An 18,541-nucleotide genomic window follows, 5' to 3' on the forward strand; every position below is an offset into this window, starting at 1 on the left:
CCTGAAAAATGGCAGAAGGTAGTGGAACAAAAGGGGGAATGCATTGTTCAATACAGTTCTTGGTGAAAATGAAAAATGTGTCTTTTATTTGCATGTAAAAACCAAATGCAGTTTTTGGCCAACCCAATATATTTCGATAAATGTTTTTCAAAACATAAAATAAAACAAAAACAAAACACTGCAATGAACATTTACTTTCAGGTTTCTTTGCGGACATAAGTTTTTATTTCCCCAGATTAAATAAGTGCAAGTGCCAGGTCATATGGGGAATGCATATTTTGTTTTTTAAGAATTGACCAGGGCTTCCCTGGTGGCGCAGTGGTTGAGAGTCTGCCTGCCAATGCAGGGGACACGGGTTCGAGCCCTGGTCTGGGAGGATCCCACATGCCGCGGAGCGACTGGGCCCGTGAGCCACAGCTGCTGAGCCTGCGTGTCTGGAGCCTGTGCCCCGCAACGAGAGGCCGCGACAGTGAGAGGCCCGCGCACCGCGATGAAGAGTGACCCCCGCTTGCCGCAACTAGAGAAAGCCCTCGCACAGAAACGAAGACCCAACACAGCCAAAAATAAATTAATTAATTAATTAAATTTTTTTAAAAAAAGAATTGACCAAACTCATTTCCAAAGTGGCTACAGACTTTTTGCATTCCTACCAGTCATATATGAGCGATCCAGTTTCTCCACATTCTCACCAGCATTTGATGTTGTCATTATTTTGTATTTTAGGTCTAATAGGTTCATTTATAGTGATCTCTCATTTTGGTTTTAATTTGTGTTTCCTAGTGGCTACTGATGTTGAAAATAATTTCAAGTACTTATTTGCCATTTATCCTCTTTGATGAAATATCACTTCATGTCTTTTGCCATTTTCTAATTGGGTGGTATGTGTTTTTACTGTTGAGAGTTCTTTATGTATTCTAGATGTGAGTTCTTTGTCAACTATAAGGTTTGCAAATATTATCTCTTATTCTGAAGCTTATCTTTTCATCCTTCTAAGAGTGTCTTTTGCAGAGCAAAAGTTTTTAATATTGATGAATTTTAATCTATGAATTCTTCCTTTTTTGAATCACACTTTTGGTGTTATGTCTAAGAACTCTTCATCTAGTCCTAAGTCCCAAAGATTGTCTCCTATGTTTTCTTCCAAAAGTGTTATTGTTTATGTTTTACATGGAAGTTCATGGTACATATTGAGTTAAATCTTGTACGAGTAGTGTGGCTGAGACCAAGATTCTCTCTCTCTCTCCCGTCTACGGATGTCATGTTTCTCCAGCACTATTTGTGAAAAAGTCTCTCCTCCTTCATTGCATTGCTTTTGCATCTTTGTCAAAAATCAGCTGGGCATTATCGCGTGAATCGGTTTCTGGGTTCTCTATTCTGTTCCACTCTTCTGTGTGTGTATTCCTCCGCCAACATCTCACTGTGTTGATGACTCTAGCTATGAAGAAAGTTTTAAAATCAAGTAGAGTGATTCTTCCCACATTATACTTTTATTTTTTCCAAAACTGTTTTTGCCATTCTAGCTCCTTAACCTTCCATATAATAAGCTTAGAATAAACTTGTCTAGATCTACAAAAAAATTCTTTCTGGGATTTTTATGCAATTGCATTAAATCTATAAATAGATTTGAGGACAAGTAACATCTCTTATATTGATGTCTTTTAATTATATTATATTGATGTAATATAATACTGATGTCTTTTAATGCTTAAACATGGTACATCTAATTTATTTAGATCTTCTTTGATTTCTTTTATTAGTACTCTGTAGTTTTCAGCATACAAGTTCTCTACATGACTTGTTAAATTTATAGCTAAATAATTCTATTTTTTTGAGAGATGGTAAACGGTATTGTGTTTTTAATTTTGCTTCCACCTGTTCATTGCTAGTATAAACACACAAATATCAATCACATTTCTATGTACAAAAAGTAAATATGTGGAATCCAAAATTAAAAACATAATACCTTGACTTCCCTGACGGTCCAGTGGTTAAGACTTCGCCTTCCAGTGCAGGGGGTGCAGGTTTGATCCCTGGTCAGAGAGCTAAGATCCCCCATGCCTCATGGCCAAAAAACCAAAAAACATAAAACAGAAGCAATATTGTAACAAATTCAATAAAGACTTTAAAAACTATCCACATCAAAAAAGTCTTAAAAAACTAAAAAATAAAAACATAATACCATTGGGAATTCCCTGGTGGTCCAGTGGTTAAGACTCAGCGCTTTCACTGCCATGGGCCCGGGTTCAATCCCTAGTCGGGGAACTAAGATCCCACAAGCCATGCAGTGTGGCAAAAAAAACCCAAAAACAAAACAAACAAACCAAAAACAAACAAAAAAAAACACCCACAATACCATTCACAATGAGATGCTACTATCCACCTGTTAGAATGGGTAATGTTCAAAACACTAATAAGACCAAATGCTGATGAGGGTGTGGAGCAGCAGGAACTTTCATTCATTACCGGTGGGAATGCAAAATGGTGCAGTCACTTTAGAAAATAGCTTGGCAATCTTTTACAAAGCTAAACAAATTCTTACCATACCATCCAGCTATCACTCTCCTTGATATTTAACTGAATGAGAGGAAAACTCATCTCCACCCGAAAACCTGCACACAAATGTTTATAGCAACTTTATTTGTAATTGCCAATAATTGGAAGGACCCAAATGTCCCTCAATAGGTGACTGGATAAAGAAACCGTGGTATATCCATACAATGTAAATTTTCCAGCAAAAAAAAAAAAAAAAGGAAATGAGTCGTCAAGCCACAAAAAGACATGGAAGAATCTTAAATTGCTAAGTGAAAGAAGCCAGTCTTGAAAGGATATATACTCTAAGACTCCAACTCTATGAGATTCTGGAAGAGGAAAACTATGGTTACAGTAAAAAGATCACTGGTTGCAAGAGGTTCAATCAGTGGGTGGCTCAAATTTTTTGCTCCTTTGTGCATGTCTGTGAAAGCACCATGATTATTCATTTTTAAGGTTACAAATGAATTTTAGCAATTAGGCAACTTCACAAATATGGAAATTGAAAATAATGAGGAGGGACTGTAATTTATCTTTGTCTTCTGGCTGCTTTTAAGATTTCCTCTTTATCTTGTTTTTAGCAGGTTTATAATGATGTATCTAGGTGTGTTTTTCTACCTGCTTGGGGATTACAGAGCTTCTTCAATTATTCACTTAATGTCTTTTTTTTATCAAAGTGGAAATAGCATTGCCTGCAATCTCTTCAAATATTGCTTCATTTTTACTTTCCTCTTCTTCTAGGACTCCAGTCTCTACATATGTTAAGACTCTTACACTGCATTCCCTACGTCTCTTACGTTCTTTTCTGTATTTCCCATGCTTTTTCTCTGTGTGATTCATTCTGGAGATTTTCTATGGACCTACTTTCCAGATCACTAATCTTGTATTTTGCTGTATCTAACCTGCTGTTAAACTCATCTGTGGAGTTTCTTGGTTTTGGTTGTATTTTTTTAAATTATTTTATTTTTTAAAAAATGTAACAAAATTTACCATCTTAACCATTTTAAGTGTACAGGTCAGTACTGTTAAGTACATTCACATTGTTGGTCAGTCAATCTCCAGAACTCTTTTCATCTTGCAAAACTGAAGCACTGTACCTATTACCCAATAACTTCCTATTCCACCCCTCCACACCCCCAGCTCCTGGAAACCACCATTCTGCTTTCTGCTCCTCTGAACTTGACTCAGCTAGATTCCTCACATAAGTGAAATCATGTAGTGTATGTCTTTTGTGACTATTTCACTTAGCTTAATGTCCTTAAAGGTTCATCCATGTTGTAACACGTCAGAATTTCCTTTTTAACGCAGAATAATATTCTGCTGTATTATAGACCACATTTGCTTATTGGTTCATCCATCAGTGGACACTGGGTTGCTTCCACCTTTTGGCTGTTGTGAATTATGTTGCCATGCAGATTAGATTTTTTTTTATATTGGAGTATAGCTGCTTTACAGTGTTGTGTTAGTTTCTGTTGTACAATGAAGTGAATCAGCTATATGTATACATATATCCCCTCCCTCTTGGACCTCCCTCTCACCCACCCCCATCTCACCCATCTAGGTCATCACACAGCACTGAGCTCAGCTCTCTGTGCTATACAGCAGGTTCCCACTAGCTATCTATTTTACACATGGTAGTGTATATACATCAATCCTAATCTCTCAATTCATTGCTATGAACATGGGTATACAAATATCTCTTCGAGACCTTGTTTTCAATTTTGGGGGGTGTATACTCATAAGTGGAATTGCTGGATCTTATGATAATTCAAGTTTTAATTTTGGGGAGGAACTGTCATACTGTTTTCCATAGCATCTGCATCATTTTACATTCCCAGAACAGCACACAAGGGCTCCAGTTTCTCTACATCCTTGCCAAAACTTGTTATTTTCTGGGGGTTTATTGTGTTTTGGGTTTTTTTTTTAATGGTTTTTAAAAAAAATAATAGCCATCCTAATAGGCGTGAAGTGGTATCTCATTGTGGATTGACTTGTGATTCGACTTGTGATTCCCTGATGAATAGTGATGTTGACCATATTTTCATATGTTTATTGGCCATTTGTGTATATTCACTGGAGAAATATCTATTCAAGATTTTGCCCACTTTTTAATTGAGGTTTAAAAAAAATTGTTGTTGTTGAGTTACAGGAGTTCTTTACATATTCTGGATATTAACCCCTTATCACAGGGGTCCCCAACCCCCGGGCCGCGACTGGTGCTGGAACCAGGCTGCACAGCAGGAGGTGAGCGGCAGGCGAGCAAGCGAAGCTTCATCTGCCGCTCCCCATCACTTGCATTACCGTCTGAACCATTCCCCCGCATCGCTCGCGTTACCACCTGAACCATCGCTCACATTACCACCTGAACCGTCACCCCCCATCACTCACATTACTGCCTGAACCATCGCCCCCCCCCCACTTTCCATGGAAAAATTGTCTTCCACGAAACCATTCCCTGGTGCCAAAAAGGTTGGGGACCGCTGCCTTATCAGATAAATGATTTGCAAATACTTTCTCACATTCTGTAGGTTGTCTTTTCACATCCATGGGGTTTTTAACAGTGGTTTCACATCCATGGGGTTTTTAACAGTGGTTTCTGTTATTGAATTTTTATGATTCTATTTCATTCATTCTAGTTCTCTGCAGAAATTTCGAATTTTTGATTCTATTTCGTTCATTCTAGTTCTCTGCAGAAATTTCCAATCTCTTCATCTCTTTTATTAAACATGATAATGAAATGATCCAGTGTAACTCCAATATCTGCATCACTTGTAGGTTCTTTCTCTAGTACATTTGTTTCCTGGTTTGGTTAACTTTTTTGTGATTTCTTAGAATGCCTGATAATTTTTTAGTGCATGCTGGACATTGTGTATGAAAAATTGTAGAAAAATTTGAGGTTCACTAATGTTATCTTCCTCCACAAAGAATGTATTTTGCTTTCTGTCAGGCAGTTAGAATAGGGACACATCACCTTATCCAGTCTGGGTCTGAATGATTCAAAGTTGAGTTTCAGTCTTTTGGAAAGGCTAGTCTTTTTCTGGTTTGCTCTTAACTCACGTGTAGCCCTCGCATGGCATCAAGAGGAAGCCTGGGGTGTTTACCAGGGCTTCTCCTGCTTAGTGGGCAATTAACTGAAATTTTTGCCTCCCCAGACTCATGAGACTGCCAAAAGCTCTGCTTAGTTTCCCAGCTTCTTAGCTTCTGGCACCCATGCTGCTTCCGAATCAGCAAATGTCTGAAGGGAGAAGTGGAACAAAATGTTGAGTTCAGCTCAATGTGGCTTTTATCTTTGGGATTTTACACTCGTAAGTCTTGGCTGCTTTGGTAGCCCTGACGTCTACATTTTGTCTCTCCAGTCACTATGAGGTTGCTGAAAGTTCAACTCAATTTCCCAGCCTCTGCTGCTACTTCCTGCTCTTGGACCCATACCACTTTCAAATTAGCAAATCCCTCAAGGGTAGAAGCACTGAAGAATATTAGGTTCACCTGTATATAATTCCTTCTCTATAGCATCACGGCCCCTTAAATCCTGTCTGCATTAATAGCTCTCCAATGCTTTCAAACTGATTTGACTTCTACCTTTTATGGCATTTTAGTTGTTCTCAGTGGTCTGGAACATGCTATTCTATCATTGTCTGATACCTTTACCTGCACTTAAAAATAACAACATGATTGTTAAAATGGAAAAAAAGAAAAAGAAAAAGAAATCAGTACACAGGCTGAAGGCCAAAGTCAGGAAAAATTTGTAAGCAAGCTGAAAGAAAATGCTAAAAACTTTAATAAAAAAGACAGAGAAAAAATGAGAGTCAATCCACCAGGTAGAACATCCAACTGATAGGAGTTCCTGTGATGTCAGGGCTAGTGAAAGTGGGGGAAAATTGAAAAAAAGGTCCCAGCATCAAATAAACTCACCAGACTTCAGACGGAAAGGGACCACTAAAGGAATAATTGGGGAGAAAATCCAGTAAATGAAAGAAGACTCATGAGTATTCAGAATACCAAAGGTAAAGGAAAAATCCTAGATGCTTCCAAAAGGGGAAACTTTCAAGTACCAAGGAATGAGAATCATACTGAATACAAGTCCTCACATCAGCAATAATCAAATGATATGACAATGGAACAATACCTTCATAATTCTGAGGGAAATGTATGTTAATATAGAATTTTATTCCCAGGCAAACTATCAATCAAATATGAGACATGGAATGAACATAAACATTTTCAGAAAGACAAAGACCTAAAGTTTTCTTCCCATGTACACTTTCTGAGGAAGTTACTCAAGGATATGCTTCAAGAAAATAAGGAAGGAAAACAAGCCAGGGAAGGAAATGAAATCCAGAAAGCAGTTGGTATAACCCAGGTAGGGGAAGGGGCAGTGACCAATAAAGGGAAGTTCCGGAATGAGAACTGGCCGCTCTCATAGACAGCAACTGGTCCAGGCTAGACCAGGAGGTTGCGATGGTCCTCAGGGATGTCTCTGAGAAAGGTGGATTGCATTCTGTAGGGGGTATCAATGAAAGCCTGGGTGACTTGAAAGATAAGATGAAGACATCTTTCTTTAAAGGTACTTCAGGATTCTAGGGAAAAAACTTCTGTTTAGGAAAATCATGGTTAAAACATAAACCATGGTTTCAGTAATTAATAGAGTACAGAAAAAGATCATCAGTTTGATCCAGATACCAGAACTATCTTCCTTTCAGTGGAATAGAGGTCATAACATTTGACTGTAAAGAGGGAAAAGTAGTTCTAGCAACCTCTTGACTAGGCAGAGAATAGTATCAATATTTAGAGTTGGACTAATGTAAACACCATACATCTATTTTCAAATTTCATAATCAACCCATAGACAAAGCATGGAAGACTTAAATATAGTAAAACATGTTATTCAGTATGAAATAGTAAAAAAAAAATTATAAAGCAAAACTTGAGAGGTAGAAGATAGAAAACGTGGTACAGGGCAGGGCATGGGGCTAGTGCTCTCATCTTACTCCATAAGGAAGTAACACATCCTGACTAAATTTGGTACAACCAAAAAATTGATGTTTACATGTTTCCCCCCCCCCCGGATTGCGCTAGTAGTTACTGGGTATACAATTTTGTCAAGACTCATCAAAATGTACATTTTTAATGGTTACATTTTATTGTATGTAAATTATACCTCAGTAGCTACTTTGGAATTAAACATTAAATTAAAAATATAACAAGTAGAAGAATAAAAATACACAATTCTGAAAAGCTGGGGAGGAGAGGACTAAGAAATGAGGGATATATTAGTCAAAGCCTTGTTTTTCTCAACAGTGAGTTAATAAATATTTAAAGTTGGTAAATCAAGAAAAGAGGCATTTTAACAAATTAGAAAGTCTCTCCCATTAAAACAGTGTGGCATTTGTGCATAGGTAGACTAACAGAACAAAACAGAAAATCCATAAATAGTCCCAATTGTGTATACAAACTTAGCATATAATAAAGATGTCCTCTCAAACCAGAGGGGATAAGCTGGGTTTCTTAATGTGCTGTAAAGTGTCAGGATAACCATATGGAAAAAGATAAAAAGCAGATGTATTCCTCACACTGCGCATCAGAATAAATCCAGACAAATCAAACATAAAGCGTTGTTTTAAAAAAAGAATCCATACCAATACTAAAAGCAAATGTGAGCAAATTACTCTATAACCAGGATTGGGGAAGCTTTCCTGACTCAAGATCAAAGACCACTACGCTCATGTCTAAAATACCAAGGAGTCAACTTGAGGAGGCTCCTACTGGCCAAAGCAGAACCACTGGAGCACTGACAATTCTGACTTTAAAAATATATATATCAATTACAATGTGTTAAGTAGATCCTGATTCAAACCCACTGTTAAAAAATCACTGAGACAACGAGGGAAATTTGAATACTGAATGACATTTGCAGAAATCAGGAATTTCTGTTAGTTTTTTAGGTGTGATAATGATTTAGTCAATTTGGAAGTGGTACTGAAATATTTAAGGACCAAATGATCCAGTGTCTGGGAACCGCTTCAAAATACTCCATGAGGAGAATGGGGTGGGAAGATAGATGAAAGAAATGGCCATGCATGGGTAATAGCTGAGGCAGGGTAATGGATACACAGGGGTCCATCTTCTATTATTTTTGTATGCATTTACATTTTTCCATAATAAGGCTTTAAAAGGTGTTATAAGCTTTGCTGATTATTTATTGATACACTGCATAGTAGATATGAATTTAATCAACAACATTCAGTGCCAGAAGTGATGCATGATTTCTTTTGTAAGTCAGATCCAATCCTCTAAGCTTCCACTGGTTAAAATGTTAAGAAATTCAAACAAAATCTTGTCTGGAGGATGGTGCTTCTCTGGAGGATCATATCAGAATCTTTGGAGCTTACATGTCATCCGAAAACAGCGGATAGGTCTCAATTCTTCAGCCGGTGGAAACATTCACCATTCAAGCCTGTGGAGTCTGTCCGTCACCTGGGGATCTTTGGCTCTGCCCCCTGCCAGACCTCAGGTTTTTGCACTCATTTCCTGTGACACTTCACCTCTTCAGGGGTGCCGTCCCCTCTCCCCTTGGTTGGACCCTGCTTGGACTGTCATAACAAAAGACCACAGATTGGGTGGCTTACACAGCAGAGATTTATTTTCTCATAGTTCTCGAGGCTTGAAGTCCAAGATCAAGGTGCCGGCAGGTTGGGGTTCTCCTGAGGCCTCCCTCCATGGCGTGCAGACGGCCGCCTTCTTTCTGTGTCCTCACGTGGCCATTCTCTCTGTGTGGACACTCATGGTGTCTCTTCCTCTTCTTACAAAGACACCGGTCTTATTGCATCAGGGACCCATCCTTATGACCTCATTTAACCTCCACTGCCTCTAAAAAGGCCTTAACTCCACATAGAGTCATGTAGGGGGTTAGGGGTCCAACATATGAATTTTGAAGGGACACAATTCAGTCCACAACAGGCCCCCTTTTGCTCCTCCCCAGTGGGCCTAGACTCTTAAACAGAGGTCTCTGCAGTGAACATGTCTTCCGGGTGCCTGGCAACTCCATCTGGCCTGAAGCGCAAACCCATCACTGACTCTGCAGGGATGAGAGAGGCAAGGGCCTGGCTGCCTTGGGCTGCGAAGAACCAATATGAGCCCTTCTGGGATTTCTCACAGTTTCAAGAGCAAAACATACACTATATCAATAAATGTACATATGCCAACTAAGCCACAGGGGTGACAGTCTCTGATTCCTTCTCGCTAAGGAACCTTCTAATAAGGGATAAGAGGTGTGGGCAAGTGACAGGCTCTCTCCCCTCTGGGAATTCTTTGTACTTCTATATGATTGTGGAACTTGGCTCAAATGACTACGCTAACCTTACCCATTTTCCAACGTCCTTACTCTTCCTGTTTTTACTAACAACTTCTCTAGAAGAGTGGTTCTCAAGCGTGGTCCCAGACCACCTGCATATCCGTTAGAAATGCAAACCCTCTGGCCCTACCTCAGAGCTCCTGAACCAGAAACTCTGGGATCGGGCTCGGCAAACGGTTTTAACACACCCTCTAGGTGATGTGACACATGCTCAGGATTTGCTAGACCACTGAGGTGTCTACACTTGGAAGGGCCGTGCAGCCTCACGGCTCCTTCTTCTCTCCTGAGCCCCAGCCCTCTCCTCGGGGTGCCTCGGGGCTCGCCACGACTGCGGGGAGGCCGGCATGTCTTTTCAACTCCTTATAATGAACTTCCTTTTGGAGTCTGAGCTACAATTAGATCCTCTTCCTTCACGTTATACAATAATCTCAGCATGCAACACAGTGGCTCATACATAGTATGGTACTTCACAAATATTGATTGAATGGATAAACTATTTCGTGCATAAAACTATAAAAACACTTACCTTGATGCAGATGCTTCACGTTCAGTTTTATGGAGTTTACACATATGCTCTCAGATGGCTGAACTTGATGATCTGATCTTGGGGGATTGTTGTCTAAGACAAGAGTTTGGTCCTACTTCTGGCAGATTCCAGGAGGAGCATTCTCTTAGGCTACACCCAATTCACAACAATGGCTTCAACACAAACAGTGCGGTGGAAACTCCTGCATCTGGTTCTCCAGAATCATATCAAAGGATTGGGAGTATAAATTAAAACAAGGGTGTTGTACTTCAACACAAGGGAGATTATGACCCGGACTCTTAGGCGATAGCTACCTGCCCTGCATTTTGGCCACGGTACAGGGTGAGTCAAGAGGAATGGAATACTCAGCTCTCTTCAGTCACTGGGTTATACGTGGATATGCCATGATGCACACGTCACAGAGCTACCACTGTGTTTCTCAGTTTCTGCACAGGTCCCATGCTCGCATGGATCGCACAGTGGCAGGAATCAGCGTCTGGACACAAAGGTGGGATGGGTTCTCCCCACAGGTACGAGAACCTCTGACCACTTCACGCTCAGCTCCCACCCCGTGACTCAGAGGTCCTGGCTGAGCTCGCTCCCCGGCACCGGACGGGGCCTTCTGTCTAAACACTGACCACAAGCTGCACAGAACCTGCGACTTCTTGTGGGGCATGTGGACTCGCAGGGCTGCTGCCCTTCCTTCCTCCTGGCCTTGGGGCGATGAAGGGCTCACCGAGGAGGGAAGACAACGTTACCAAGGGCACCACATCAGTCTCACGGGGAAGAGCGAGGGCTTCTTACCCATCAGGCACTGCCAAATCGGCCCCTGATATTTGCCAATTATGTGGTCTGCCTATCCTGGCCTCTCTCACGTTTCTGTTTTAATGAAAACAATCAAAATTTCTAAAATCCAGCTTTCTTGATGAAAATATGAACAAGCTAAAATAGAGCAGAATCTGTACCTCCTTTGCCTCCCCATCCCAGGTATCATTCTGGTAGAACGCTGTCGTAAAAAAATTAAAGTGTTTTTAAAAACTGTTTTAAAACACCAATCAAAATAATGTGCACTAAGGTGTAGAAAAACCAGAGTCTGGAGATGAACAGACCAGGTCCTAAGTCTCGCTAGAACTACCCCCTAGCAGGTTATTTCACTTTTTAGGAGTTTCAGTATCTTCTTCAGTAGAATGCATCAACAATATTTACTTCAGATGATTCTAGAGGGGATTAACTGTGACAAGGTAGATAAAGCCTCTAGCACTGCACTGTCCAAAATGGTAGCCACTAGCCCCGAGTGGTGACGGAGAACTTAAAAAAGTGGCTCAGAACTGAGATGTGCTGTGTGAAATCTGCAATTTCAGTGTGGAAAAAAGAACGTAAACTATCCTATTGTTTAAAGTCTTGGTTACATGTTGAAATTACATTTTGGAATATATTGAGTTAACTAAAAACATATTAAAATGGGCACAATTAAGTATATGTTGTGTCTTACACTAGAGACTGACAAAGTGATGGTTTATGTTGCCAGCTGAACTTACTCGTGTTCACATCTTAAAAGCTGCTGCTGCTGCAACTACCTAAGTCATTAAAAAGTATCCCAAGATTGTTGACATCATATACTTTTGGGGTTCTTTTCTTGAAAGGTTAACTGTTTAAAAATTGCCATTATTCACCTGTCAGAATTATCACCATACTAGAAAACTAAAAAAGAAAAATAAATCTGATATTGACATTGACAGATATTACTCATAAACCCCAAGAGCAAAGCAGTATCGGTTCTCACTGTTGGATCTTTGAAGAACACTGTACATTTGAACTTAATATCTATACCCATACCTCTTTTCTCTGCTTTATACACTAGCATCCCATTGTTTAAACAAGGCTGGAAATCTGAGACAGTTTTGGATCTGGGAAAATGCAATCAGTCCTCTTTTGCAACCAAGAGGATTGACTAAAGGCAGAAAGCCCCCCAGAACCAAATGGTCTCAGGTCCAGGAGGACCTGCTCATTTCCCGTGGTGGGAAAGTCCCAGGACTCCTACTTGGTAGCTGCAGGGTTCCCTGGGGAGCCAGCCATGGTACTGGGAAAGAGGAATCAAAGGTAGTGAGGCTCCCAGAGGGGCCCTGGGTGGGGCGTGAGGGGAGCTCTGCAGGGCAGTGAGCACCTCGGCGTGTCCTGGAGGAAGTTCCCATCCATGCCCTTGCCCATCCGTTCCTGCTGCAGTTACTCTCCAGATTGCTGCCTAAATACCTACTTGCTCAGAGGTTCACTCCTGTTTACAAGGAATACCAAGGCCATTTTGCACTAGGGCTCAAGAATGTTCTCAAATGGCCCATGGACTGTTTACCAGCCTTGTTTATATGCAGTCCCAACAAACCTCAAAGGTCCTCCCCTACATCCTAACAAACCTCAAGGGACCTCCTCTACATCCCAACAAGGTCAGCCTCAAGGGCATGGGCCTGACCGGCCATGGAAGTTGCCCATTTCCTTCTTCTGGTCCCTTCCATACTGAAAGCAGAGTCTGTCTATGGGTTCAACCCACTTTTCCTAGATCTACCACTTGGCACCTCACAGAGCTACCCCTCCTGCCTCTAATTCTCTCTCCAAATAAAGTCAACAAGTGGTGCCCCGTCTTCTCTTCTACAGGCCAAGCAGACATGTGTAAAAGCCCTTAGTACATGCCTGGGGCCTAGCAGACACACACGAAGTGTTTGCTGTCACCATTGTTCTTACTGACTCCAAACTGGATTGATTAGTGGAACAATCTTCGGAGGTTTATAATGACTTCTCCTAATTATCTTTGGTACCTTTTCTTTAAACCAGTCCTCTCGGGAACTGGTCTGGGGCCCTTCCCAGTCGGTCCCTCACCTGTGCCGAGGCTGCGGTTGGTCTGGGTCCCACGATGGGTGCATCCAGCCGGGTGTGACCTGACCGGGATGGGCACATCTTCTCCCACTTCACCGCTTTCTCCAATCAGTCCAAACACACACCGGCTCTTTTGGCAGTCACATTGCTGTTTTTGCTAAGTAGTAGAAACCTTTCCGGTTGCGCTGTTACTGAAGGCTCTGCTGTAACATCCAGCGCGCACTGAGCACTGGTTTTGGAGCTGCCCCTGTAGACAGCGCCCGGCGCTTCCCCCAGGAGGACCACACCTCCAGACACACAGCACCCAGCGATGCTCAACCCATCCGACTCACCCGAATGCCACCAAGCTCCCGGAAGTTTACGAGCATCCACACCTACTCAGCGAGGTACCCTGGAAGGGCAGGTTCAGGGACAATTAGAAGGCCTTCCAGCAGGTAGCACTGAGGAAATGTCCTCGATGACAGTAAGAGACATGAGGCCCCAACAGGACAAGGCCCTGTGGAAATGGGACAGTTGAGCCCACCTGCTCAGGACGAGAAAGGCATCTGGCTCAGCAGGACAGCTCTCACGGCCCTTCCTAGGGGCAAGCACGCAAGCCAGAGGGATGACCTGAGGACCCGACCCAGACCCCAGCTTCCCAGGGTTGGAGGCTGGCCCTCCGTGGGCAGGTAGGTGCTGGGTCTTTAGACATGGCAGCTGTACTTCTGGAAGGTTCCCCCCAGTCCCAAACGTGACCACCCTGCACCACCTGACCTGTGAAGCGCCTGATGTTTAGCATCGTCTCGCGGGGAGGGGATCTCTGGGTTTCTAAGAGCTCGCAGTGGAAGTACGTCTCAGCAGCAGGAATCCATCTCCGGGGCAGCTTGTCAGGCTGCTTCCCCCAAGGGGTGAAAGGTTAACCCTGCAGCTCTCACTGGGGGCTGGGACCCAGCTGGCTGGCAGTGACGTGGTCCGTCCGTCCTAGAGCTGAAGGCATCAGGGTCAAAGATGAAGAACCAAGGATGTCGACAGAAAGAAACAAAGAATAAAGACACAGAGAAAGAAGCAAAGCACATGCTACAACAGGATGAACCTCCAGACGCTCTGTGAAACCGAAGGGGCCACTGACAAAGGACACACACTGCAGGATTCCACCGACACAGAACGTCTCGGAGAGGCACGTCCACATCGAGAGAAAGTGGTGAGGGGTTGCATGAAGTTTAGGGGGATGGGAGGGGAGGAGACTGAGGGACAGCGGCAAAGGGGTGTGGGCTGTCTTCTTGGGGTGATAACATGTTTAAACATGGATTGTGGTGATGTGGTCACAGCTGTGAAGGACTAAAGGCCACCAAATTGTCCGCACACTTTATTTTTATTTTTTTAAGATTTTTTTTTTTGATGTGGACCAATTTTAAAGTCTTTATTGATTCTGTTACAATATCGCTTCGGTTTTTTGGCCGCGAGGCATGTGGGATCTTAGCTCCCAGACCAGGGATCGAACCCACACCCCCTGCATTGGAAGGCGAAGTCTTAACCACTGGACTGCCAGGGAAATCCCTGTCTGTACACTTTAAATGGTGAATTGTGTGGTACGGTTTATCTCAATAAAGCTGTTAATAAAAGAATCAAGGCAGGATTTGATATCGTTTATTGTAGAAAAGTTTAGTACTGTTTTCCAAGGTTTGTTACGTCTGACTTCCAAACACACTTAAGGAAAGAGCCGCTATTGCTTTGCTCAAGCTGTATCCACGTCATCCCTTTGCAAGACTCCTGGGGGGCATGCTGCCAGAATTTCACAACTCAGACCAAAATAAAAACAATGATTTTGTATCATTTTGTGCTGGACCATCAAATTCAAATTTCCCATAACCAAGCAAACTAGGAGATGAGACTCAGCATCAAGGAACTGCGCTCTTCTTACAGGAAGCCAAGTTGCAGCCGGGGGGCTGGTGTGTCTGTTACGGGACCCGGGTGGCCCATGCCCAGCATGTGAGACACTCACAGCCCTCCCGGGGCCTGGCTTCCCTAGTGCACTTCCTCACCAGCCCCACGCTGCACAGGGGGCTGGTTTCATCCTTAGATTAACATCAGGGTTTTTATTTCAAGCTACTGAAGCAAGCCACCAGGAAATTCTCTGAGGAGCAGAGCAGTTAGAACCAATCTGAGCTCATATGCAGGCTCTGTATTTAGACAGAAACAGATTGAACCAGACAGCACCGCGCTGTCATCAGGGTATCAGAGAGGATAAATGAGGTGAAGTATGAGCACAGGGAAGTGAGGAGAGGCAGAGGCAAAGCTGCAAGAGTTCCAGGAAGATTCTGAAACACAGATACGACAAGATCATCTTATAGTGAAGGGCGAGGCAGACCGGGTGTGAGACTCCCCTGTCTGAACGCACGTTAGAACGGGGGCCATGAATGACGGGGTCACCAGATGTTTATTCCCTGTCACCCACACCAGCTGCAACAAACAAGTAGGAAGAGAACTAACTTGCTCCTTGGGGGGGCCGAGGTATTTACGAGTTTATTTTCACCTTAGAGAAAGAACGTGTTTCTAGTACGAAGCACAGAGGAGCTAGTTGACTAACGCATGCAACGGAGGAGGGGGCTCGGGCAGGGTGCTGACACCCACGGCGTGACCTGGCATCTAGCCAATGAGGAATGTTCCCGCCAGGCTATGGGGGTCGATGGGGCACACCCGTGGGCGGGGCTGTGATGACCTTGCACTGAAGGAGCTCCAGTGATTAGGCCTAAGGTCAAGTTTATGCACCAATTTGAGAAAGCGTCCCTTTCATCACCCTGTTAGCTACAGAACAGACAGCATGCATGTAAAATGAGCCTTACTCCGTTTCTGGGTTCAGGAACACGGCGATCAAGAGCTCACCCATCAATTTCATTCTAAGATCTTTGAACAAATGTTTGCTGCTTTCGTAACCTGTGCCTGGTGAGCCCCTGGGCCATCCCTGTTAGGGAGATGGCAGGATCTAGGAGCCGCCCGCTCAGGCCAGGGGTGGCACGGGGGAAGGAGAATCCGTAGAGGAAGGAAACATTCGGAAGGAAGAGAATATATTTGAAACTCATGCCACGTGAAATAGGTGTCATTTTTATTTTATTTAAGGAAAAAAGAGGGGAGAAGAGGGGCAACAGTAATTTTCATAATACACAGAAGACGAGTTAGCACTGAAAAAAGAAGGCTGTGTGTGTACTTGCCACCAGTCTGCTTTGCAGCTCTGATTAGTAAACAATGCAGCTTGTCATTTGCATTACTGTTTAGCAAATTTATAATTGGCAAAACTGGGGATTATGAATCACCGTTAAGTGGACGACAACTAAGACAAAAGCCTAAATAACCCACAAAAGATCACTTAAAAGTAAACCATAAATACGTGATGCACATTAGTGTAACAAAACCATTTTTTTGTAAACATTTTCTTCAACACAACATGGGCATGAGAAAAAGTAAAAACACTGCGCCCGACACAGAGAGACTCTGCTTTAAACACAGAAAGGTATCACTCATTAAAGCTTCTACTAAACCTAGAGCCATATTGGTATTTTGTTTGGAAGAGTTGTCATAGTTTTCCATGTTCCACATTTAACGGTATCGGCATAACACCATCTTCTTCTGTTGATTCTGCCATCTTGGCACTTCTGTGAAGTCACTACCCTGTTAAAGGAGAAAGAGCCCTTTCTCTAGAAGAAAGACACTGCGACAGCTTGCCATCTTTCATGGAGAAACCTAACCGGGCGCCTGCTTGAAGCTGTAGCAACACAGTCTGATCTACTAGGCGGGGAGGCCACGGAGGGAGGGACATCACGGCCGAGGAAAGCACACCGCAGGCACCCACCCAGGGGACCAGTGGCCGGCTGACCTCGGTCAGCTAAGCCCGGCGATGGATTCAATCACATTCAACTCCAACACCACCAGGTGCTGCCCAACTAGGACAGGCCCACCCTGACCTGAGCTCGGAGCCCATCGCCCCTGAGGGAATCGTGGCTTTTGTCAAGTTCTCAGTACTCGGCAATTCCAATGGAACACCATTTGCGTGGTCTGTGTCACGGCCCTTGACTTACAGACACTGAGCTTCAAGTCTGCGGATGATGCAGACCACGAGGCCTCATCCCTTTTTGTATCTTCCATGTCGGTATCAGAAGTTTAGTATTTTTTCAAAGACACCTGCCCAACTTTTACCTTTCGCTAATGTCATGGGAGGGGGCTACAACTGACCCCACCACATGGTCCTTTCTCCTCCTGGTGCACGTGTTCACTGAGACACATTTCATCTTGGGTCAAAAGCCAAAGCGAGTAGGGAATCGCCAGCAGTGATGTTGATTGTGACTGCAGTCCCGTGGTGACAGAGTCTGGCCTGTCTCAGAAGTCCCTTCCAAGGGTGGGATTAACTCCCCAATCTTCTCTATGTTCAGTATGAATTAGTAGAAAAGAACTAGCTCTTTCTGCCTTAGACATCAGCGCTACACCAAAGTCACACACACGGAAAACCTGTTTCCCTGGCCTTATCCTTCCAGTACGGAGGCAGGTTTTCTCAGTGGGTCCTGTCGTGGTGCGTGTACGCGACCAGCTGTTGTTTCTGCATTTGAGTGTATGTACTTTTCACTAGGGTTTGAAATTCATAGGAGAGCCTCCGGCAAAAATGCTGACCCAGGAGGAAGAGAATGACGAGTCAAAATGGATGCCAAATGGGATGCGAATGCCGGGCCAAGCCTCAGCAAACAGGTGCAAGTGATGTTGGAGGAAAACCTCCACTTACACGTCATAAAAGAAAATTCACCACGGAGGAGGAGTAAGCCTATGAAACACCGAGCTTTTGTTTGGTGGACGCGACATTCCCATCGGAACTCGACAACAGGAAAGGCGGCCAGCAGAGCCATGGCGCCGAGCGCTGCTCCTTTACCAAGTTAATTAACATCCTCAGAGGAAGCGAGTGACCAGAAGCCATGAAACCAATTATTACCCAAGACATTTATTACAAATGTCATGAACATATTCATAAAGTAAAACTGGTTTAAAAAACAGAGAGAGAACGGGAGAGCAAGGGAGAGAACGAGAAAAGCCAGGGCTTTGATATCACACCCAAAACACAGGAAGGTGCTATCTTATGAATGAGCAGTATTAACTACATTCTTAAAATAGTTTTAGTGCATTGCATTTTTTAGAAAAAGGGAAATACCCCCGGCCCCAAGGAAAGGTTCCTGCAACACTGTTAACAGTTTGTGGGGCTGTCCCCATATGACCACTTGTCTGCAAACCCCGATTTGAGAACACTGAGGCCCCTC

The sequence above is a fragment of the Balaenoptera musculus genome, chromosome 13 (assembly GCF_009873245.2).
Source record: "Balaenoptera musculus isolate JJ_BM4_2016_0621 chromosome 13, mBalMus1.pri.v3, whole genome shotgun sequence".
Taxonomy (NCBI): Eukaryota; Metazoa; Chordata; class Mammalia; order Artiodactyla; family Balaenopteridae; genus Balaenoptera; species Balaenoptera musculus.